The sequence below is a fragment of the Mustela lutreola genome, chromosome 11, assembly GCF_030435805.1.
Source record: "Mustela lutreola isolate mMusLut2 chromosome 11, mMusLut2.pri, whole genome shotgun sequence".
In the NCBI taxonomy this organism is placed as follows: domain Eukaryota; kingdom Metazoa; phylum Chordata; class Mammalia; order Carnivora; family Mustelidae; genus Mustela; species Mustela lutreola.
The window spans coordinates 69,735,674-69,759,870 of NC_081300.1; the positions used below are offsets into that span (position 1 = coordinate 69,735,674).

The 24,197-nt window shown below is 38.1% G+C and overlaps 1 pseudogene; it reads right to left on the reverse strand.

Annotated features, from left to right (window-relative positions):
* Positions 1 to 11,808: 11,808 nt before the first annotated feature.
* On the reverse strand, positions 11,809 to 12,130 carry LOC131810993 (HIG1 domain family member 1A, mitochondrial-like; annotated as a pseudogene).
* Between the last annotated feature and the right edge of the window lie 12,067 nt (positions 12,131 to 24,197).

Here is a 24,197-nt window from a genome sequence, read left to right on the forward strand (position 1 = left end):
ACCAGCGCAGGGCGGCGTCGGGGAAGAAGCGTCTAGAGCCTTGGGGAACGGGTGTTAATGCGGAAGCCAGCAGCGGGAGCTAGAAGTCTTGGGGCAGAGGTTTTAATTCTTGAGGCATCTCCACTTCTTCCGTAGCATGGACCCCAGTTTGCATTATCTTGAACATGACTTTGAAACCTGACTTTGTTCTCCCCTTCCACTGCGCCTAATCCAGCCCCTTCCGCGCAGGGGTGACCCCCGTGAGCAGTTGGGTGGTGGGTCTCTTCAGATCGTTTCCCGCGCATTCGGGGACATAGTCACTACCTTGTGTACCTTTTCAGAGGTTCGCGGAGTCCCTTGAACCTCTGCGGTGGGATTTCCTTAGAGAGTGGCTGAAGCATGGGCCCACTTGAAACCTGTTTTTACTTTGTTTCTGCAGTAAAGGAAAAAAGACCCAAGTTGGTAAAAACATGAGTTAATAACAGAATGACGAAAACCATAACTTGGGCTGTAATGGTTCTTTAGTTAAGGTTTTCTCAGGTACTCTCCCTGCCACATTGTGACAACCCAAAAATGTCTCCAGACGCAGTCAGGTATCCCCTGAGGGGCAAAATCGCCCTTGGTTGAGAATGACTGCTTTAAATCCTAAACTTTCCAGAAGTAATTGCTGTTTAAGCTCCAGCCTGGCAGATGGTCTGTCTGCTCCAGCCCTTTTGGAGTCAGTATTTAACCACTTCCTTCCATGCTGGTTGTCCTTGTTCCCATCTGCGCTCGGGTCTCAGCTTCCTGTCTCCAAAGAGCCTTCCTCCTCACCCCTATGCTAATGATAGTTCATCCCACCCGACCCTCTCTTATTACTGTTGTTTTCCTTCCTAAAATTTATCACAATCTGGATTTCATTTATTTGCTAATCTGTTTTTCTTCACCACTAAGAATGCAAATAAGCTTTAATAGAGGCCTGATCTGTCTGGGTCACTCTAGGATCTTCAGTGCCTGATACAGAGGGATCACTCAATCAGCATTGGTAGACTGAAAAAGTGAATTCCTTTCTCCCTTCTAAGAGCTTAGGTGGAGTTTCTTCTGCTCCTTGTCATTCTCATTCCTGCTCCTATTCATTCTCATTCCTCACTCCTGTGACCTTTGTTTAGAACTTGAATGGATGAATGAGCACCAAGAAGCTATGAGTCCAGTCTTCACTTTTCTCACTGACTTATCCCCTCCTTCAGGGCAGAAACTGTCCTTTATTATGTTCATTGAAGATATTCATATAGTTGAAAGAACCAGTCTATGACTTAAGGAACAATATTAGACAATGAAAAATGGAGAGTGCCTCAGGGGGCTTTAGGAATTACTAGTCTAGTCCCTTACTTTACAGATCAGAGTTTTAAGTAGTTTGTGCAAAGTCCCTACACTTGCTAATACCAAGACCAAATCACAAGTAGGACCCATGGTCTTACACCTTTCATTTCAAGGCTTTTTTCTAATCTCTGGCCAATCTAGTTTCTGATTACTTTTCTGTGAAGCTGACTTACAACTGAAACACAAAAATCCCAAGCCAAAGACTTGCTTCTTGTCAACTAAAAAGCTTTTGAGCTTGTACTCTTCATCTTTTGATTAAATCTACCCCAGGTGATAATGGCCTAATGAACTCAAAAGTATGGTATGATATTCAATTACTCATTTTCTCTTGTACCTTTCAATAAGAGCCTGGAGATTGTCCCTGTCAAAGTATCTTGTTTGTTTTGGAAGGAAAAAATGCACATTGTGGGAGAAATTGATCATTGTGTAGAAATTTCCAAATAACCAGTTGTTAAAGTTTGGCCAAACCCTGTATCCAATAGTAAGAGAACATGTAAAACAAATTAAAACAGTGGGGAAGAGAATTTTTTTTTTAAGATTTTATTTATTTATTTGACAGAGAGAGATCACAAGTAGGCATAGAGGCAGGCAGAGAGAGAGAGAGAGAGAGGAGGAAGCAGGCTCCCTGCTGAGCAGAGTGCCCGATGCGGGACTCGATCCTAGGACCCTGAGATCATGACCTGAGCCGAAGGCAGCGGCTTAACCCACTGAGCCACCCAGGTGCCCGGGGGAAGAGAATTTTTAGTTGAGATGATTTTCATTGCGTTTCTCTCTTTAGACACATGTGCTGCTTCTTACTCTGTGTACCTGAAACAGTTGTTACTCCTCATTAATCAGTCCCTAGTTAAGCCCTTGTTTTTTGAGAACTAAAGACCAATTTCCTTCTCAGTTAAATTCAGGGTTTCGTCTTTTTCTCTTCTTGATCAGTTTATACAGGCAGTGCCTGGTTGGTAGAGTCTTGTGGTGTCATGCTCTCAGCTGTTAGGATTTTGCAGTTTTTTTTCTGAGGCATCTAATAGCATTCTTCGTCATAGGAAGTAGATACTATTTTTCTGACTGATTGGAAATTTCCTGATGAAGTTCAATGTAAGCTTGAAAGTCTTCTCCTAAAGATAGTTTACTTGAAGGTTGTCAAAAACAGACAGATTGAGACAAACCATAAGTGACTCTTAATCTCACAAAACAAACTGAGGGTTGCTGGGGGGAGGGGAGTTGGGAGAAGGGGGGGTGGGGTTATGGACATTGGGGAGGGTATGTGCTCTGGTGAGTGCTGTGAAGTGTGTAAACATGGCGATTCACAGACCTGTACCTCTGGGGATAAAAATATATGTTTATAAAAAATTAAAAAAAATAGATTGAATATAAAATGTATTTTCAAGAGGAAATCTTTAGATGCATATCCCTCTTCAGTGTACACAATCATGATACCAAATACAGAGAAAAGACGGGTGCTTTCTTTACCCTATTTACTTTCAACTTTTATTAGAACTCTTAAATCGTAACTTCCAATCATAACACCACCATATTTATTCAAGCATTTATATCAAGCATTTATTTTGCACCTGCCATTATAAATCACTCTGCTTCGCATTTTGGGAACCAGAGAGATGATAATATGATCTCTGAGCTGTGGAAGTTTACAGTTTAGTAAGAGAAGATACCTGTAAACACATTATTCATTGAAAAAATATTAATACAAATATCAGTGGAAGTATAAATTATAAGACAGGATGTAGAGAAGAAAGCTATGCATGCTAAATAATGAATCGAGACAGCTTCACAAAGGAGGTAGCATTTTAGGAGTTGAGCATGTGTATGTAATTTGCTTTGCTCATTCTTTGGCAATGGTTTGACAGTTTCAGACCAGTAAATGCAGACATTTTGCCCACCGCTTTAGATTTAGGAAAGAAAAGGAGGTGTAAGATCCTTTCTTTCCATTCCTGGTAGCAGCATGCTTTTGAAAGCTAAATGTTGTCTTAGCTATCCCAAATGCCTTATTCTTGGTTAAAAGGAGAGTGCCAGCCCTCATTTCCACAGTAGGGTGTTATTTTATTCTAGTCTCCACTGGGGCATATACTAGTCATGTGGTATATTTGGGGGGGGGTCAGTGGTATTTATAAATGTGTTTATGAATGTGACTCTGGAGTCCTAGAATTTTAATTATCACTGAGAAGAGAGGCAAAATGACTTAAAGAACTGAAGTTTTGAATCAGGCCTCCATGTATAAACTGGCGATGTTACCTAACTTATTTAGGGGAATTATTTTTTTATTTTTGAATTAATTTTTTAGAAAGATTTATTTATCTGAGAGTGTGTGCGCTTGCACCCTGAGGGTGGAGGGGTCGAGGGAGTGGCTGAAGGGGAGAGGGAGAGAGAGAATCTCTAGCAGACTCCCTGCTGAGCACAGAGCCCCAGGCAGGACTTGATCTCAAGACCCTGAGACCCTCATGACCCTAGCTGAAACCGGTAAATAGGTGCTCAAGAGACTGAGCCACTCAGGCGCCCCTGTTTAGGGTAATTTTTAGAGAGAAAGACAAAAAGAAAGGATTGCCAACTTGGCTTTAGCTTTTGAACGTGATCCATTCTTTCTCAGCCAACGAGAAGCCAGTCAGTATGAAATAAGCCTGTCAATATAAAATAAGCCCAACTATAAGATCTTAACATAAGCTACTGCTGCTTCTGCCCACACAATCTACAAAATATAATTCCGTGTGTAGGTGGCAATTTGTTATGGCCTTCATGCCCATTCAGAGTTGCATATTGATTTCTGCATCTTTTGAATTGATCTTTTCTAACTGGCAGAAGAATCTCCTTGTGGGTTGTATGTTTCTGGGGAAAACCTAGGGTTTAATGAACTGAATAGGAAATGACAGGGGCTATAAGTGACAAGCTGCTGCCTGCTTGAGTGCCCTGACTAAGACACGATGTCAAGGAAGGTAATAATTCTGAAACATTATAGAAATGCTCATTTGGCTACTTGGTTTTCTTTTCTGCTGACTATGAGGTTTTGGTGACATGTAAAATTATTTTATGCCTCCTAATGTTTATCATTTAATAGAAAAGGTTTCAAATGAAATAGATTTTAAATTGGCTTTACATGATTTTTACTTGCTACATCCGCACCGAGATCTGAGTCGAGATGACTTTCAAAATTTACCGCAGTATTGATAGCCTATATTTTGAACCCCTTTACTTTCTACACACTTTGATGTTTGGAAAATGACAGTTACCAAAAACATTGTTTAGCACTCCTGTGAGAGCATAGTGTAGCCTCAGCCCTATGGGAGCCTTTTTTCTTCTCTTAGTTTATACTAACTCAATGATAATTGTTTAAGTATTAATGACCTCTGGTTGAGAAGGTCCTTAATTCAAGATTCAGAATACTTAATGACCTTAGAGAAAATTGAATACAAGTATAAGACATCTAAGGCAAACTTTTTTTCTTTTCTTTTTATAAGTAATTGCCCCTTTATTTACTTATTTTTTACTTATTTATTTTTTAAGTAATCACTATACCCAAGGTGGAACTCAAATTCCTGACTTCAAGAGTCACAAGCTTCATTGACTGAGCCAACCAGGTGCCCCCAGGGCAGGCTTTTCTAACATCTCTCCTCATTAAACAAACAAAAAGCAATTCCTTTCTGCCAAGAAAAAAGTTTAACAACTGGAAAGTGAGTAAGGTATTACAGGAAGACTGCCTACATAGCTTTTAAAAATGGGAGGGAGAAAGAATTTCAAGGAGACATCATTTAGAGATTTACTGTGACTTACACCTAAGAAAACTGTCCCAGAAAGCCAGATTCCTGTGAAAGCTGTATTCTCAAATGTGCCAGGGGCTACATTAACTTTGGTCACGTCAGTACACACCACAGAAAGATTTACTATATTAAGTTGCATTGAAAGAGTTCAAAATATGACCTTATCAATAATCTGTGGACATCTCTCCCCCTTTGTTGAAGAGTGCCTATACATATGACATGCTCAATAAACACACATCGAATGAATGCATATATGTTGTTAGAAGAATCCCAGATAATCCCAGTGATGTACTACTGGGTATGTTCAAATTATACATAATGGGGTTGATCTTTGAAAAGATGCATTGCAAATTTCTCTTTCTGTTAGTATTATTTTTCCATTTATCGTAATTTGAAATCAGTGTCTTTTTTTGTTAGCTTTTTCTTCTAGTATACATACAGAAAAACATCCTCATTCTTAAATGTACCTTTTATTTACATATAAACAAAATTCACCACTTTAAAGTGTACAAATAAGTGGTTTTTAGTAAAGTTAGAAAGTGATGTAATCATCACTGCTAATTCCAGAGCATTATTATCACCCCAAAAAGAAACCCCATGCTTTAGCAGTCACTCCCCATTTCTTCCTCCCCTATCCCCTGTCAACAATTAATCTACTTTTTGCCTCTATAGATTTGACTATTCTGGATATTTCACATAGGGGGAATCCCACCATATATAGCTTTTTTGTGTCTGGCTTCTTTCATTTGGTGTAAAATTTAAAGTATGTTACTCATGTTATAGCATGTATCAGTGTATCAGGACTTCATTTCTTTTTATGGCTAAATAATGTTCCATTGCATGTATATACCACATTTTGTATATCTCTTCATAAGTTGATGGACATTTCGCTTGCTTCCACTTTTTGGCTATTAAGGATAATCCTCCTGAATATACATTTTCCAAAGAAAATATACAGGTGGTCATGAGACACATGAAAAGATGCTCAGCATCTCCAATCATCAAGGAAATGCAAATCAAAATCATAATGAGATATCACCTCACATGGGTCAGAATGGCTGTTAGCAAAAAGACAAGTGTTAATGAGGATGTGGAGAAAAGAGTTAAAAATTTTTTTAAGTTTTAATTTACAGGCACCTGTGTAGCTCAGGTAAGGGTCTGCCTTCAGCTCAGGTCATAATCCCAGGGTCCTCAGATCAAGTCTCACATCAGGCTCCTTGTTCAGCAGGGAGTCTGCTTGCTTTCCCTCTGCCCCTTACACCCTCATGCCCTGGCTTTCTCTCAAATAAATAAGATCTTAAAAAAAAAAAAGTTTTTATTTTAATTACCTGGTGCTCATCACAACAAGTGCACTCCTTAATCCCCATCACCTGTGTCACCCATGTCCCATCCGCCTCCCCTCTGGTAATCATCAGTTTACTCTCTATAGTTAAGAGTTGGCTTCTTGGTTTGTCTCTGTCTACCCTCCCCTTTGCTCATTTGTTTCTTTTTTTTAGATTCCACATATGAGTGAAATCATGTGGTATTTGTCTCGTTCTAACCACCTTATTTCACTTAGCATTATACTCTCTAGCTTCATCCATGTTTTTGCAAATGGCAAGATTTCATTCTTTTTTAATGGCTGGTATATATATTACCACATCTTCCTTATCTATTCATCTATCGATGGATATTGGAGCTGCTTCCATAGTTTGTAAATAATGCGGCAAAAAACATAAGGAGTGCATGTATGCCTTTGAATTAGTGTTTTTTGTATTCTTTGGGTAAATATTCCATATGGCGATTGCTAGATCATGGTGTAGTTCTATTTTTAACTTTTTGAGGAACCTCCATAATGTTTCCACAGTGGCTGCACCAGATTGCATTCCCACTAAGAGTGCAAGAGGGTTCCCTTTTCTCCATATCCTTGCCAACACCTGTTGTTTCTTGTGTTGATTTTATCCATTCTGACAGGTGCTGTGTCATTGTAGTTTTGATTTGCATTTCCTTGATGATAAGTTTATTACTATTTTTAAAGATTCTATTTATTTATTTGAGAGAGAGAGAGAGCATGCACGAGTAGGGGGACAGCCAGAAGGAAAGGGGCAAGCAGTCTCCCACTGAGCAGGGAGCCCAGCATGGGACTTGAGCCCAGGATCCTAAGATCAGCCAGAAACAGAGGCTTTACTGACTGAGCCAGCCAGGCAACCCCACTAGGGTAAATTATGGTGAATATCTGTTCAGGTGTTTGTTGGCCATCTGGGTGTCTTCTTTGGCGAAATGTGTTCATGTCTTCTGCCCATTTTTTTTTTTTAAAAGATTATTTATTTATTTATTTGTAAGAGAGAGAGAGTGAGAGCGAGCACAGGCAGACAGAGTGGAAGGCAGAGTCAGAGGGAGAAGCAGGCTCCCTGCGGAGCAAGGAGCCCGATGTGGGACTCGATCCCAGGACGCTGGGATCATGACGTGAGCCGAAGGCAGCTGCTTAACCAACTGAGCCACCCAGGCGTCCCAACTTCTGCCCATTTTTAAATTGGATTTTTCTTTTTTGCATGTTGAGTTTTAGTTCTTTATATATTTTTTATTCTAGCCCTTTATCAGATATGTCATTTGCAAATATCTTCTCCCATTCCATAGATTGCCTTTTTTTTTTTTTAATTTTAAATTTATTTTAGAGAGAGCGCACACAAGCAGAGGGAGGGGCAGAGGGAGAGGAGAGAAACTCAAGCAGATTCCCTGCTGAGTGGGGAGCCCACTGGAGGCTTGATCTCACCACCCTGAGATCATGACCAGAGCCAAAATCAAGGCTGCCCTGTAGGTTGCCTTTTAGTTTTGTTGATTGTTTCCTTTACTGGGCAGAAGCTTTATATTTTGATGTAATCCCAGTAGTTTATTTGTACTTTTGTTTCCCTTCCTTTGTGGGGCCTATCTAGAAAAAAAGTTGCTATGGCAGATGTCACAGAAATTCTAGGATTTTATGGTTTTGGTCTTACATTTAAGTCTTTAATCCGTTTTTGAATTCACTTTTGTGTTTGGTGTAAGAAGTGGTCCAGTTTCATTCTTTTGCATGTGACTGTCCAGTTTTCCCAATATTTGTTGAAGAGACTGTCTTTTTTCCATTGGATATTCTTTCCTGCTTTGTTGAAGATTAATTGGCCAAATTGAGGGTTTATTTCTGGATTTTCTGTTCTGTTCCAGTGATCTACTTGTCTATTTTTGTGCCAGTACCATACTATTTTGATTATTACAGCTTTGTAATATAACTTGAAATCTAGAATTGTGATGCCTTCATCTTTTCTTTTTAAAGATTGCTTTGGCTCTTTGGGGTCTTTTTTGGTTCCATACAAACTTTGGGATTATTTGTTCTAGTTTTGTGAAAAATGCTCTTGGTATTTTGATAGGGATTTCATTAAATATGTAGATTGCTTTGGGTAGACACTTAAACATATTTGTTCTTCCAATCCATCAGGGTGGAATGTCTCTCCTTTCTTTATGTCATCTTCAATCTCTTTCATCAGTGTTTTATAGTTTTCAGAGTACAGGTCTTTTACCTCTTTGGTTCCATTTATTCCTAGCTATCTTAACTACATTTAATGTAGTTGTTAATGGGAGTGGTTCCTTAATTTCTCCTTCTGTACTTCATTATTGGTGTATAGAAATGTGACAGGTTTCTATATATTGATTTTATTTCTTGTGACTTTACTGGATTTGTGTCAGTTCTAGCAGCTTTTTGGTGGAGTCATTTGTGTTTTCTGTGTATGATATGTCATGTACAAATGGTCAAAGTTTTACTTCTTTCTTACTGATTTGGATGCTTTTGTTGTCTGATTGCTGTGGTTTTCAGTACTATGGATTTTCAGTACTATGATGAATAAATGTGTTGAGAGGGAAGGCTCTCGAAAATAGTGTTAGTTGTGTGCTTTTCATAGATGGCCTTTATTATGTTAAGGTATGTTCCTTCTAAACCTACTTTGGTGAGGATTTTTATCATGAATGACTCCTGTACTTTGTAAAATGCTTTTTCTGCATCTATTGAAATATCATATGGTTCTTATCCTTTCTTATTGATGTGATGTATCACATTGATTGGTTTGCAGATATTGAACCACCCTTGCAATCTAGGAATAAATCCCATTTGATTGTGGTGAAATTTTTTTTAATGATTTTTTAAAATGTATTGTTGGATTTGGTTTGCTAGTATTTTGTTGAGGACTTTTGCATCTATGTCCATCAGACATACTGGCCTGTAGCTCTTTTTTGTGGTCTGTTTACCTGGTTTGGTATCAGGGTAATGCTTGCCTCATAGAAGGAATTTGGAAATTTTCCTTCCTTTTCTACTTTTTGGAATAATTTGAGAAGAGTAGGTATTAACTCTTATTTACTTATTTTATTTTATTATTATTTTTTTAAAGATTTTATTTATTTGACAGACAGAGATCACAAGTAGGCAGAGAGGCAGGCAGAGAGAGGAGGAAGCAGGCTCTCTGCTGAGTAGAGAGCCCAATGCGGGGCTTGATCCCAGAACCCTGGGATCATGACCTGATCTGAAGGCAGAGACTTTAACCCACTGAGCCCCACCCAGGCGCCCCTTAACTCTCATTTAAATGTTTGGTAGAATTCACCTGCAAACCATCTGGTCCTGCACTTTTGTTTCTTGGGAGTTTTTTGTTTTGTTTTAAAGATTTTTATTTATTTGTTTGACAGAGATCACAAGTAGGCAGATAGGCAGGAGAGAGAGAGGGGGAAGCAGGCTCCCTGTGGCCCTCGATCCCAGGACCCTGGGATCATGACCTGAGCTGAAGGCAGAGACTTTAACCCACTGAGCCACCCAGGCGCCCCTTCTTGGGAGTTTTTTGATTACGGATTCAGTTTCTTTGCTGGCAAGCAGTCTGTTCAAATTTTCTATTTGTTCCTGTTTCAATTTTGGTAGTTTATATATTTCTAGGAACTTACCTATTTATTCTAGGTTGTCCAATTTGTTGGCATGTAGTTTTTCATAATATTATATAATAATTGTATTTCTGTGGTATATGCTGTTTTAAGGTTTTAAATTATTGTGTTTTCATTTTCAGTTGTTTCCATGTACTTTTTATTTCTTCTTTTATTTCCTGGATGACTCATTAGTTGTCTAGTAGCTTGCTATTTAACCTCCATGTATTTGTGGTCCTTCTAGATTTTTTTCTTGTGGTTGACTTCTAGTTTCATAGTGTTTGGTCAGAAAAGATGCATGGTATGACTTACATGTTTTTTAACTTGTTGGGATCTGTTTTGTGGTCTAATATGTGATCTATTCTGAAGAATGTTTTGTGTGCACTTGAATGTGTATTCTGCTGTTAGGATGGAATGTTCTGAATATATCTGTTAAATCTATCTGGCCCACTGTGTCATTCAAAGCCATTGTTTTCTTGTTGATTTTTTTTTTTAAGATTTTATTTATTCATTTGACAGAGAGAGAGCATAAGCAAGGGGAGCAGCAGAGGGAGAGGGAGAAGCAGGCTCTCCAGAGAGCAGGGGAAGACTGATGTGGGACTCGATTGCAGGACCCTAGGATCACGATCTGAGCCGAAGTCACCCCTGATTTTCTGTTTAGTTGATCTGTCTGTTGTTGTGTGTGGAGTGTGAAAGTTCTCTACTGTTATTGTATTATTATCCTTTCTGTGTGTTATTAACAGTGTTATGTATTTGGATGCTCCCATGTTGGGTGCATGTCTTGTTCTTCTTGTTGGGTTGATCCCTTATGATACAGTGCCCTTCTTTGTCTTTTTGGCTTCATTCTAAAGTCTGTTCTGTCCAGTATAAGTATTGCTACTCCAGCTTTCTTTTGACATCCATTTGTATGACAGAAGTTTCTCCATTCCTCTCACTTTCAATCTGCAGGTGTCTTAAGGTCTACAGTGAGTCTCTTGTAGGCAGCATATAGATGGGTCTTATTTTTCTTTTCTTCTTTTTTTTTTTTTAATCTATTGTTACTGTGTGTCTTTTGATTGGAGCATTTTGTCCATTTACATTGAAAGTAATTTTTTTTTTGCATTTAAAAAATTACTTTTCATTTAACCTTTGCATTTGTACTTAAAATATATATTTTTTTCAAGATAACATTTAAAAATTATTCAACTACAATAGCAGCATAAATATAACTCTGCAATTACAAAAAAAGCTAAACTGGGATCCACAGTTAAGTTATTCTCATATTTACAAGTATGATTCTGAAATAAATACTACTTCTAAGCAGCTGTTATCGGCTTTTTAGGTTTGGTTTAAATATATGCATTTTTGGTTGTGGGGAAGCTTATAATGTTATATTCCATCCTCTGTTCTGAAAGGGTTAAGGGCCAACCGGCCCTAAAAACTGAAGTACTCAATCAGTCTGCAGAACAGGCAGAACACAGTTAAACGGGATTCCTACATAACATCAAAAGCATGTGATATCTGCAGCAGTGATATTCTGCAGCAACTCGAAGTACTTCAGGATTGGCAAATTGTCCACTTTATAAATGATTTTATCAGAAGAGTTTAAGAAGGAGCATATTTTACCACTAGCAACTACATTTTAAACTGACATGTGCTAATTTAACTCTCCTGAATGACCTAGCTAATTACCTGGTCACTAGTAATTTGGCAGAACAAGCTTGCAAGAAAGGAGGCCGATACTTAAATTACGGTGTTAATTGTGTGACCCATTCAAATGATTTATTTTCAACATAAACATATAAACTCAATATGAGATGCCTAATTAAAGCAGCACCACCAACAAAACCAAGAGAGCTTCTCTTATTCTAAGGTTAGGCTTTGCCCAGAATTCCTTATGAGTGCAATAGCCCATACTGAGAGTCATTGCTCCCACAACAAAGCCTTGGGCTGCCACAGACATGTGGATCAGGTGAACAGACATTTTAGTATTTCCCCTGCTCTTCAGTTTATATAATCCATTTGCAACAATTGCTGCAAACCCCGCCATTCCAGCGGGAACATGCGGTGCCTCTGGTTTTTCGGATAAGTTTAGATCCCTGATCTTCATCATATGAAGAAAGGAAAACAACTATGCCAGTTGACATAGTGACTGAAGAATCCTCCTATAATAACAGGACTTAGGCTCCCAATATTAAAAGTAGTTATTGATAGATAGATATTATTGCTATTTTATTTCTTGTTTTGTGGCTGTTTCTAAAGATTTTCTCTGATTCTCTCATGTATTTTTCCTTTCATCATTTCCTGGTTTTCTTTAGTCATATATTTGGATTTCTTTCTCTTTATTCTTTGCATATTTTTAGTGGTTTTTGATTTGTGGTTACCATTAGTTTTTGTATATATCTTCTGTATTTAGCAGTCTATATTAAATTGATAGTTAAGTTTGAATCTATTCTTCACTCCTGTCCTCCTCACATTTTAGATAAATAGTGTCCTATTCTACAACCTTTTATTTTGTGAGTTCCTCGAGTGATTGTTTTTACAGGAATATTTCTTTTTAGGGGCACCTGGGTGACGCAGTCTGTTAAGTGTCTGTCTTTGGCTCAGGTCATAATCCTGGGGTCCAGGGATGGAGCCCCAGTTCGGGCTCCCTGCTCTGCAAGGTGTCTGTTTGACTCTCTCCCTCTGCCCTTCCTCCTGCTTGTGCACTCGTACTTGCTCTCTCTCTTTCTCAAATAAAATCTTTGGGGTGCCTGGGTGGCTGAGTTGGTTAAGTGACTGCCTTTGACTCGGGTTATGATCCTGGAGGCCCAAGATCGAGTTCCTCAGTGGGTTCCCTGTTCGGTGGAGAGTCTGCTTCTCCCTCTGACCCTCCCCATTCTCATGCTGTGTCTCTCTCAAATAAAATCTTTAATGAATGAATAAATAAATAAATAAATAAAATCTTTAAGAAAAAGGAAAAAAAATATTTCTTTTTATTGCTTTCTTTTTCCTACCTTCATACTTTATTTTTGGTCTTTCCACTGATAGCATCCCCTTTAATATTTCTTACAGAGCTGGTTTAATGGTCATGAACTCCTTTAATTTCTGTTTGTCTGGGAAGCTCTTTAACTCCTATTCTGAATGATAGCCTTGGTGGATAGAGTATTCTTGACTGCATGTTTTTCCCTTTCAGCACTTTGAATTTATTATGCCATGCCTTTCTGGCTTAGATAGTTTCTGCTGAAAAATCCACTGATAGCCTTATGGGGTTTCCTTTGTATATAACTGTCTTCTTTTGTCTTGCTGCTTATAACATTTTTTCTTTATCACTATATTTTGCCATTTTAATTACACTATGTCTTGGTTTGGATCTACTTTTGTTGATTTTGTAGGGGGTTCTATGTGCCTCCTGAATCTGGATATTTTTTTCCCTTCCCCAATCTAGGGAAGTTTTCAGTTATTATTTCTTCAAATAAATTTTCTAGCCCCTTTTCTTTCTCTCCTTACTCCTATAATTTGAATGTTACGATGTTTTGGGGAGTCACTGAGTTCCCTAAGTCTGTTCTTATTTTGCATAATTCTTTTTTCCGTCTTTTGTTCCGCTTGGTTACTTTCCATTACTGTGTCTTTCTCTGCTTCTTCTAGGCTTCCATTCCATCAAGTGTGTTTCTCATTTTATTTATCAAGCTTTTTGTTTCTGCTGTATTATTTCTTATCTCTGTGTTAATGATCTCACTGATAGCCTCCATTCTTTTCACTGATAGCCTCCATTCTTTTCTCAAGTCCAGTGAGTAAACTTGTGACCATTGCTTTAAATTTTCCATCAGACATGTGACTTATATCTGTTTCACTTAGATCTCTAGTTGTGGCTTTGTTCTGTTTCATTTGGGACAAATTCATCTGTTTTTTCATTTTGTCTAAATCTTTATGCCTGTTTCTCTGTGTTAGGAAAGTCAGCTATGTCTCCTGTTCTTGAGAGTAATGGCTTTGTGAAGAAAGAGGTCTTGCAGTGTAGTGTTTCCTGTTCCCCAGTATGTCACCCTTCTGGGAGTGTCTCCAATATGTGCTGCATGCACTCTGATAGTATGTCCTGGCCACTTTATCCTTCAGGTTAGTTACCTACAGAGGCTCTGTTTGCCTGTTGGAGGCAATGTTTGGTCCCTGGTTTGAGAGTGCTACGCTTTAAATAGGTGTGCTCCGGTCTGCTTGTGAAATGAGACTTGTTGCCACTGCCACTGGAACTGGGGCATCACAAGACTCCAGGGTCAGGAGATGTGGATTTGGCAGGGATTTGGGCTAGTCGTCTTGGGGAGGGGACCTGCTGCACTGGAACCTAGATGTGACTAGGAGGAGTGGTTCTTCTGGAGCATGGAGGTTGCAGAGCTTGTAAGCAAGTTAGGTAGCAAGTGTGTTTGTGCTGTGCTGGTTCACATAGGTGTCCCTGTGGTTATGCCAAGGGAAGGGGAAGGGAAATGCCCCAGGCAGTTCCTTTGTTCCTGGAGGGGTCTCTCTGTGAATGCTGCCACCCTGGGAAATGCTCCAAGGTGAGCAACTAACCTCCCCACTCTGTGCTCCAGGTGCCCTTCAGATCATTGTTTCCATGCCATATGTCTGTGGGCTGTTTGCCTTGCCTTTTCTCCGAGAGCAGCGCCAGTGTCCTCTGAGCTCTCCCAAACCCAAGCACACTGACCTTTAAAACTCCAGGCTTAAGCCCCGGTGGTTGGAAGAACTTATGAAATTTGGGCCCTTCCACTTTCCAAGCCAATAGCTATGAGGATATGTTATCCCTGTGCACTCCCCTGTATGCTAGTCTGTCTCTCACCCTTCTCATTGACCACAGCTTCCTTCCCACTGCAGGGGCCCCAATCCATTTCTCTCCCAAACCACGTGTCTATACTTCCTATTTTCTCTTCCATGTGACCTCTGCCTTTAGTTGTGGAGTTTGTTCTGCCAGTCTTCAGATCAATGTCTGGGCTATTTCAGATGATTTCATAGTTTTCTAATTGTATTTGTGGGACAAGGTGAGCCCAGAGTCCTCCTGCTCTGCTGCCATCTTCCCCTCTTGTCTATTGAAAGAATAAAATCTTGCCATTTGCAACAACATGGATAGATCTAGAAAATACTGTGCCAAATGAAATAAATCCAAGAAAGACAAATACTGTGCGATTTCACTTATATGTGGAATATAAATAAATAAATAAATGAACAAATAAAGCAAAATGGAAACAGACTCATAAATACAGAGAATAAATTGGTGGTTGCTAGAGGGGAGTGGGGTTGAGGAATGTGTGAAGTGAAATAAGTAAAGGGGATTAAGAGGTAGAAACTTCCAATAATAAATATGTCATGAGGATGTAAACTGAAGCATAGAGAGTATAGTCCGAAATACTATAATAACTTTGTATGGTGATAGATGGTAATTATACTTACTATGGTGAGCATTTTATTATGTACATAAATGTTGAATCACTGTATCATACATCTGAAACTAATATGTTATATGTCAACTGTACTTTAATTCTAAATAAATAAGAATAATCCTGCTATGAACATTTGTGTGCAAGTTTTTGAGTGGATATATGTTTTCATGTCTCTTGGGTATACATGTAGGAGTGGTATTGCTGGACCATATGGTAACTCTTAATATCTAACTTTTAGAGGAACTGCCAGACTGTTTCCAAAGCAGCTGCACCATTTTACATTCCCATCAGCAGTGTATGAGGGTTCTGATTTCTTCACATTCTTGTCTCGTCATTTCCATCCCCCCAGCTTTTTTTTTTTTTTTTTAATAGTTGTCATGGTGGGTATGAAACGATATGCCATTGTAGCTTTTATTTGCATTTCCTTGGTGACCAAATGGTGGTGAGCATCTTTTCATGTGCTTCCTGGCCATTTGTATTTCTTCTTTGGAGAAATGTGTATTCTATCCTATGCCCACTTTAAAATCGGGTTATTTGTGTTTTTCTTGTAGAGTTGTAAATGTTCTTTATATATTCTGGATACAAATCCTTCATCAGGTATATAATTCCAAAGTATTTTCTTTATTCAGTGGGTTATCTTCAGTTTCTTGATGATGTCCTTTAATACACAGATGATATTGATTTGTTTTTTTTTGTTGTTGTTGCCCGTGCTTTTGCTGTCATATATGAGAAACTTTTGCCAATCCAAGGTTATAAAGATTTGTGCCAGTGCCTTTTACTGAGAATTTTATACTTACATTTTAGATCTGCAGGCTATTTTGAGTTAATTTTCATATATAATGTGAGGTAGAGCTCCAACTTCTCTTCTTTTTGTATGTGAATATCCACTTATCCAAGCGTAATTTGTTGAAGAGACTGTTCTTTCCCCCATTGAATTGTCTTGTCTTCTTTGTCAGAAATGAATTGACCATAATTGTGAGGGTTTATTCCATTTATTATTTTTCCATTTATTATTCCATTATTCCATTTATTATTTTTTCATTGATATATATGTCCACTCTTTGCCACTACCACACTGTCCTTATTATTGTAGCCTTGTGATGAGTTTTGAGATCAGGGATGTTGGAAGTCTCACACTTTCAACTTCATTCTTTTCAAGATTGTTTGGCTATTCTGGGTCCCTTGCAATAATTTTAGAATCAGTTGTCAGTTCCTGCAAAAAAGGCAACTGGGATTTTGATGGGGATTATATTGGATCTAGACTAGGGAGTATTTCCATTTTAATCCATGGACGGAGTATCTTTCCATTTATTTTGTTCTTTAGTTTCTTTTAGTGATGTTTTTGGTGTACAGGTCTTGAACTTTTTTAAATTTACTTTTAAAAATTTATTCCTGAATTTTTTATTCTTTTTGATGCTTCTGTTTGCCTTCTTGGACTGCCATAACAGAAGAAGCACAGACTGGGTGGCTTAAACAACAGAAAAGTATTTTGTCACAGTTCTGAAGACTGGAAGACCAAGGTCAAGGTGTCAGCAGGTTTGGTTTCTTGGAGACCTCTCTTTTTTACTTGCAGATGGCCACCTTCTCCCTGTGTCTTCATGTGGCTTTTCCTCTGTGCATCTGTAGAGACAGAGATCAATCTTTGGTGTCTCTTCTTCCTGTAAGTACACTAGTCCTATTATATTAGATCCTAACCCTTGACCTCATTTAACTTTAATTACTTTCTTAAAGGCCCCATCTCCAAAAACCTTCATAAAGACCCCATCTCCAAATATAGTCAGGTTGGGGATAGCACTTTAATATATGATTTGGGGCACAGTTCAGTCTATAATAATGCTAATATAAGTGGAATTGTTTTCTAAATTCCATTTGCATATCATTCACTGCTACTGTATAGAAATAATTTAATTAGCTTTTATGTATTGATCTTGTATCCTGCAACCATGATGAAATAGCTTATTAATTCTTACAGATTTTTGCGTGGATTTCCTACATAAAGGTTATGTAATCTGCAAACAGAGATAATTTTACTTATTTTTAATCTGGGTACCTTTTGTTTTCTTGGCTAATGCCTGGCTATAACTTCTAAAACTGGTTTTTATTGTTGTTTTTGGTTAGTTTTTTTCTTTTTTAAGATTTTATTTTTTAAAAGATTTTTATTTACTTATTTGAGATAGAGCATAAACAGGGGGAAGGGCAAAAGGAGAAGCAGACTCCCCACTGAGGGGGGAGCCCCATGCTGGACTCTATCCCAGGTCCCTGAGATCATGACTTGAGCTAATGTCAGACACTTAACCGACTAAGCCACCTAGGCACCCTACCTTTGGTACTGTGTTGAATAGAGCTGTCACATTAGAGCTGTGAACATTTTTGCCTTGTCTTGACCTTAGAGGAAAGCATCCAGTCTTTCACCATCAAGTATAATGTTCAGTGGGGTTTATCATAGATGCCCTTAATCAGGTTGATGAAATTTCCCTCTAAGTTGAGTGTTTTCATCATGAAAAGTTGTTGGGTTTTGTCTAATGCTTTTTGTACATATATTGAGATCATCATGTGGCTTTTGTTCTTTAGGCTATTTTTTTTAATGAAATTTTTTTTAAGTTTTTTTTTTTTTAATTTATTTGACAGATCACAAGTAGGCAGAGAGACAGGCGGAGAGGCAGGCAGAAAGAGAGGAGGAAGCAGGCTCCCTGCTGAGCAGAGAGCCCAATGTGGGGCTCCACCCCAGGACTGTGGGATCACGACCTGAGCCGAAGGCAGAGGCTTTAACGCTCTGAGCCACCCAGGTGCCCCTGTTCTTAAGGCTTTTAATATGACGTATTAAATTGATTTATTTCCATGTATTGAAATAACCTTGCAATCCTGGGATAGATTCCATTTGGTCATGGTGCATAATCTTATATGTTGCTGGATTGAGATTGCTAGTACATTTTAAGGACTTTTTCATCTTGCATTCATAAGGAGTATCAATCTCTAATTTTTTTGTGACTTTTAAACATGCTAGGAAATGTTCTTTCCTCATTTATACTTTGCAAGAGTTTGTGAACTCCTCTTTATACATTCAATACACTTCCAGTGAAGTCACCTGGTTCTGGGCTTTTCTTTTGGGAAGTTTTCCGATTCAATTTTTTGCTTGTTATAGGCCTACTTTAGATGTTCTTTTTCTTCTTGGGTAAGTTTTAGTAGTTTGGATCTTTATAGGAATTTATGTATTTCTTTTAGGTTATCCTATTTGTTGGCATACATTTGTTCATAAAATTATTTTATAAATCTGTTTCCGTCAGGTTACTAATAATGTCCCTCTTTTCATTTTGATTTTAGTAATTTGAATTTTCTCTCTCTTTTCCCTTGGTCTTTCTAACTAATAATCTGTCAATTTTGTTGATCTCTTAAAAGAACCACCTTTTTATTTCATTGATTTTTTTTTCTATTGTTTTCTGTTATTTCATTTATTGTTCCTCTAAAATGTATTATTTCTTCCTTCTGCTTGCTTTAGATTTAGTTTGCACTTCTTTTTCTATTTTCTTAAAGTGTAAAGTTATATATGTAATTAATTTGAGGTTTTTCTTTTTAATGTAGCACTTGGAGGGGCACTAGGTGGCTCAGTGGGTTAAAGCCTCTGCGTTAAAGCCTCTGCCTTCAGCTGGGTCATGATCCCAGGATCGTGGGATCCAGCCCCGCATTGGCCTCTATGCTCAGCAGGGAGCCTCCTTCCTCCTCTCTCTGCTTGCCTCTCTGCCTGCTTGTGATCTCTGTCTGTCAAATTAATAAATAAAAAAATCTTTAAAAAAAATGTAGCACTTAGAGCTGTAAAGAAATACTCCTCTGAGTATGTAGCTGCATCCCATAAATTTTTGCACCTTGTGTTCTTGTTTTCATTGACCTCAAAGTATTTTCTAATTTACCTAATGACTTCTTTGACCTGTTTGTTATTTCGGAGTGTGTTGTGTGATTGCCACATATTTGTGAATTTCTCACATTTCCTTTTGGTTATTTATTTCTTATTCTATTATAGTCAGAGGACATACTTTGTTTGATTTCAGTCCTTTTAAGTTTATTGACAATTGTGTTAAGACCTAACATACTGTCTGTTTTTTAGAGTGTTCCATGTGTACTTGAGAATGTATGTTCTGGTGTTTTGAGTGGAGTGTTCTTCAGATGTCTCTCAGGTGTAGTTAGTTTCCAGTGTTGTTTAGGTCTTGTTTCCTTGTTGATCTTCTGTCTAGTTCTATTTATTATTGAAAGTAAGGTACTTACTTATTGTTGTCTTATTTCTCCCTTTATTTCTATACTTCTTTGCTTCATGTATTTTGAGTCTTTGTTGTTAGGTAGGTATATGTCTATAATTATATATATTCTTGATGAATTGACTTATTTATTATTAATTGTCATTCTTTATCTCTAGTGACAGTTTTTTTGTGTCAGAGTCCACTTTGTCTGATATAGTACAGTCACTCCAGCTCTCCTTTGAATATTGTTTGTATGGTTCATTTTTTCCCCATCCTTTTACCTTCAATCTATGTGTGTCATTGATTCTGAAGTATGTCTTTTATAGATAGAATATAGTTAGGTCATGTTATTTTTATCCATTCAAAAGAGCAACCTCTGCCTTTTGATTGGAATGTTTAGTCAATTTACATTTATAAGTAATATAATTACTGATAGGTAGAATTTATGTTTACCATTTTACTGTTTTCTTATGTTATATCTTTTTTTAAGATTTTATTTATTGGGGCACCTGGGTAGCTCAGTCGTTAGGCATCTGCCTTTGGCTCAGCTCATGACCTTGTCAGGCTCCCTGCTCTGCTGAAAGCCTGCTTCTCCCTCTTCCACTTGCCCTGCTTGTGTTCCCTCTCTCGCTGCCTCTCTCTTTGTCAAATAAATAAATAGAATCTTTTTCTTAAAGATTCTATTTATTTATTTGACAGAGAGGGAACACAATTAGGCAGAGTGGCAGGCAGAGGGAAAGGGAGAAGCAGGCTCCCCACCGAGCAGAGAGCTTAACTCCGGGCTTGATCCCAGGATCCTGAGTTCATGACTTGAGCCGAGGGCAGACATTTAACTGACTGAGCCACCCAGGTGCCCCATCTACATGTCTTATCTTTTTATTTTTCTATTCCTCTCCATACTGTCTTCTTGGTAGATATTTTCTAGTGTACCATTTTCATTCTCCTGTCATTTGTGTTTTGTTTTTTGTTTTTTTCTTAGTAGTCTCCTGGGGATTACAGTTAATATCTTTATAGCAATCTAGTTCAGATTAATGCAACTTCATTTAAATAGTTTACAAAAGGGGTGCCTGGATGTCTTAGTGGGTTGAACATCTGCCTTCGGCTCAGGTCATGATCTCAGGGTCCTGGGATCGAGCCCTGCATCGGGCTCTCTGTTCAGCAGGGAGCCTGCTTCCCCCTCTTTCTCTTCCTGCTTCTCTGCCTACTTGTGTTCTCTCTCTATCAAATAAATAAATAAAATCTTTAAAAAAAATAGTTTACAAAAACTTGACTTTTTTTTTTTTTTATAAAAGATTTATTTATTTATTTGACAGAGAGATCACAAGTAGGCAGAGAGGCAGGCAGAGAGAGAGAGAGGAGGAAGCAGGCTCCCTGCCGAGCAGAGAGCCCAATGTGGGACTCGATCCCGGGACACGAGATCATGACCTGAGCCGAAGGCAGCGGCTTAACCCACTGAGCCACCCAGGTGCCCCCAAAAACTTGACTTTTATGTAGCTCCTTTTCTTCCCCCTACCTTTATGCTGTTGTTATCACACATACACCTTATACATAAACATTATAAACCTGCAGCACAGCTTTGTAATTACCACAGTTGTCTTTTAAATCAGATAGGAGAAAGAATTTACAAACAGAAAACACATTTATATTGTTTTTTAGTTATGTGTGTTACCTTTGTCAAAGTGTTATTTATTTCTTTATGTGAATCTAAGTTACTATCTGGTATCCTCTCATTTCAGCCTGAAGGATTCCTTTTAATATTTATTGTACAGCAGGTTTGATAGTGACTGGTTCTCTCTCCAGCTGTTTATCTCCTTTGTTTTTGAAGATTAGTTTTCTTGGATATGAATTCTAGTTTGAAAGTCTTTCTTTCATTACCTCGAATATGCCATTCCAATCATTTGTTACTCTTTGTTGCTTTCAAGATTCTCTCTTTGTCTTTGACTACCAGTAGTTTGATTATGAGGTGTCTAAGTGTAGATCTCTTTGATATTATCCTTTTGTAGTTTGTTAATCTTCTGGGATGTATAGATGCATGTTTTTCTTTAACTTTGAGAAGTTTTCTGGTATTATTTCTTTGAATACTTTTTTCCCTCTTTTTTTCGACCTTCTGAGACTCTCATTATGCATATATGAGTATACTTAAAATGTGCCAAAGTACTCTGCGATTCTGTTTATTGATTGATTTTTTTGGTGGGAGACCAGATAACCTCAAGTGATCATTGATTCTTCTCTCAGCTCAAATGCTGTTGAGCCCTCTAGTGAATTTTTCATGTCAGCTATTTGCTTTTTAACTCCAGAATTCTATTTGGGGTGTGTGTGTGTATGTGTGTGTGTGTGAGAGAGAGAGAGACAGACTGACAGAAAGAGATTGTGTGTGGATGTGTGTGTATAAAATTTCTATCCCTTCATCAACATTTGGTAAGACATCATTCTCATACTTCCCTTTTAGTTCTTTAGTCCATGGTTTTCTTCAGTTCTTTAAACATTTTTATGAACTGATTTAAAATCTTTGTGTAGTATAATGTCTGGGCTTCCTCGGGAATAGTTTTTCTTGACTGCTTTTTATTTTTTTATGTGTGTGTATATATGGGTTATAATTCTTGTTTCATTGCATGTCTTGCAATTTTTGGTGAAAAGTGGACATTTTAAAGTATTATAATGTGGCAGCTCTGAAAACCAGGCCACTCTCCCACCAGAGTTTGTATTGTTATTTATTTGGTGACTTTCCCAAATTAATTCTGTAAAATCTGTATTCTTTATTATGGGTGGCTATAAGAAATCTCTGTTCTAAAACTATTCTATTTTTCTGTCTCTCTGTCCCACATTCAATCATTTGGCAAGGTCTGTCAGTTTTAATTGCATAGTTTTTTTTTTTTTAATTCCCTCTTTTTGTTCTCATGGCGTTACTCTAGCTCAGGCCCCATTTATTTCTTACCCTGATTACTGTAGAAACACCTAAACTGAACAACTCATTTCTAGCTCACCATCTTTCAGATTTAAACTACCCCACTACCAGTTTTATTTTTAAATTGGCTTGATCATTATCTTTTCCCTAACCAAGTAAAATTTTTCCAGAAAGATTCAAGGCTTTTGGTTGGAGAAGACATGTACATGTTTGCAAACTTGGAATAATCTTGTGGCAAAAGAGTGACTGCTGAAAGGAAAGTATGGAGAGTGACTTATGGCATAAAGTCCAGAGGAAGAGAGAGAGAATTAGTCCAGAATATGTGACATGGGAATCGGGGAGTGCTTTATCCTCTGAGACATTATTGAAGGTGGTAGGGATGGAGAGAGTGCAGATGATAGAAGAAGGCAGATGAGAGAGAGCGTGAAGTATTTTCTTTCTCTTTTTCAGAGTTCATCTGTTCAGAGTAAGAGGGTTAAGTGTGATCTGGGAGTCTGAGCGAAAGTAAAGTTTTACAACAGTAAGGGTAAGAAATTTAAAAGATTTTTCAGTTAAGAAGTGTAAAATTAGGGGCACCTGGGTGCTGCAGTTGGTTTGGCATCTGACTCTTGGTTTCAGCTCAGGTCCCTATCTCAGGGTTGTGAGATCAAGCCCCATGCTGGGCTCTGCACTGAGTGTGGAGTCTGCTTGAGATTCTTCCTTTTCCTGGCCTTTCCACTCATGCTCTGTCTCTCTTTGTCTCTCTCAAATAAATAGTAAATCTTAAAAAAAAAAAAAGAAAGAAAGAAAAGAAATGTAAAGTTACTGTTAAGAGCCTAGTCTTAAGAAACATTCTGAGTAACACTGTTACTTTGTCTTTGGAGTTCTTAGTGACACTGGTGTTTACTGAAGAAACCAACTTAAATCCTCTTTGAAGATGTCTGCTTAAAGTTAATCCTTGTTGTGGGCGGGGACCGGGGAGTGGTTGCCTGGCTGGCTCAGTTGGTTAAGCATATGACTTTTGATTTCAGCTCAGGTTGTGATCTCAGGGTTGTGAGATCAAGCCCGGCATTGGGCTCCATCCTGCTTGGGATTCTGTCTCTCCCTCTCCCCCTCCTCCTCTGCCCCCTCTCTCTCTCTTCAAAGGAGGAAAAAAAGGCTAATTGTACACTAGGTGTATTTCTGATATATTTTTTACAAACTTTTCTATCACATGCCAGACAGATGGGCTAATAATAATAATAATTGTATTTTTTAAAAATATGTTTTCTTACTTATTAATCAGTAACAAGCATTTGTTTCCTTTTTATTTTTTATTTCTTTTTTTTTTTAAGAATTTTTTAAAAGATTTTATTTATTTATTTGACAGGCAGAGATCACAAGTAGGCAGAGAGGCAGGCAAAGAGAGAGGAAAGGAAGCAGGCTCCCAGCTGATCAGAGAGCCCCACATGGGACTGGATTCCAGGACCCTGGGATCATGACCTGAGCTGAAGGCAGAGGCTTTAACCCACTGAGCCACCCAGGTGCCCCTTTATTTTTTATTTCTTTTTAATTTTTATTATGTTATGTTAGTCATCATTATTTTTTGATGTAGTGTTCCTTGATTCATTGTTTGCATATAACACGCAGCACTCCATGCAATATGTGCCCTCCTTAATACCCATCACCAGGCTCACCATCCCCCACCCCTCTCCCCTCT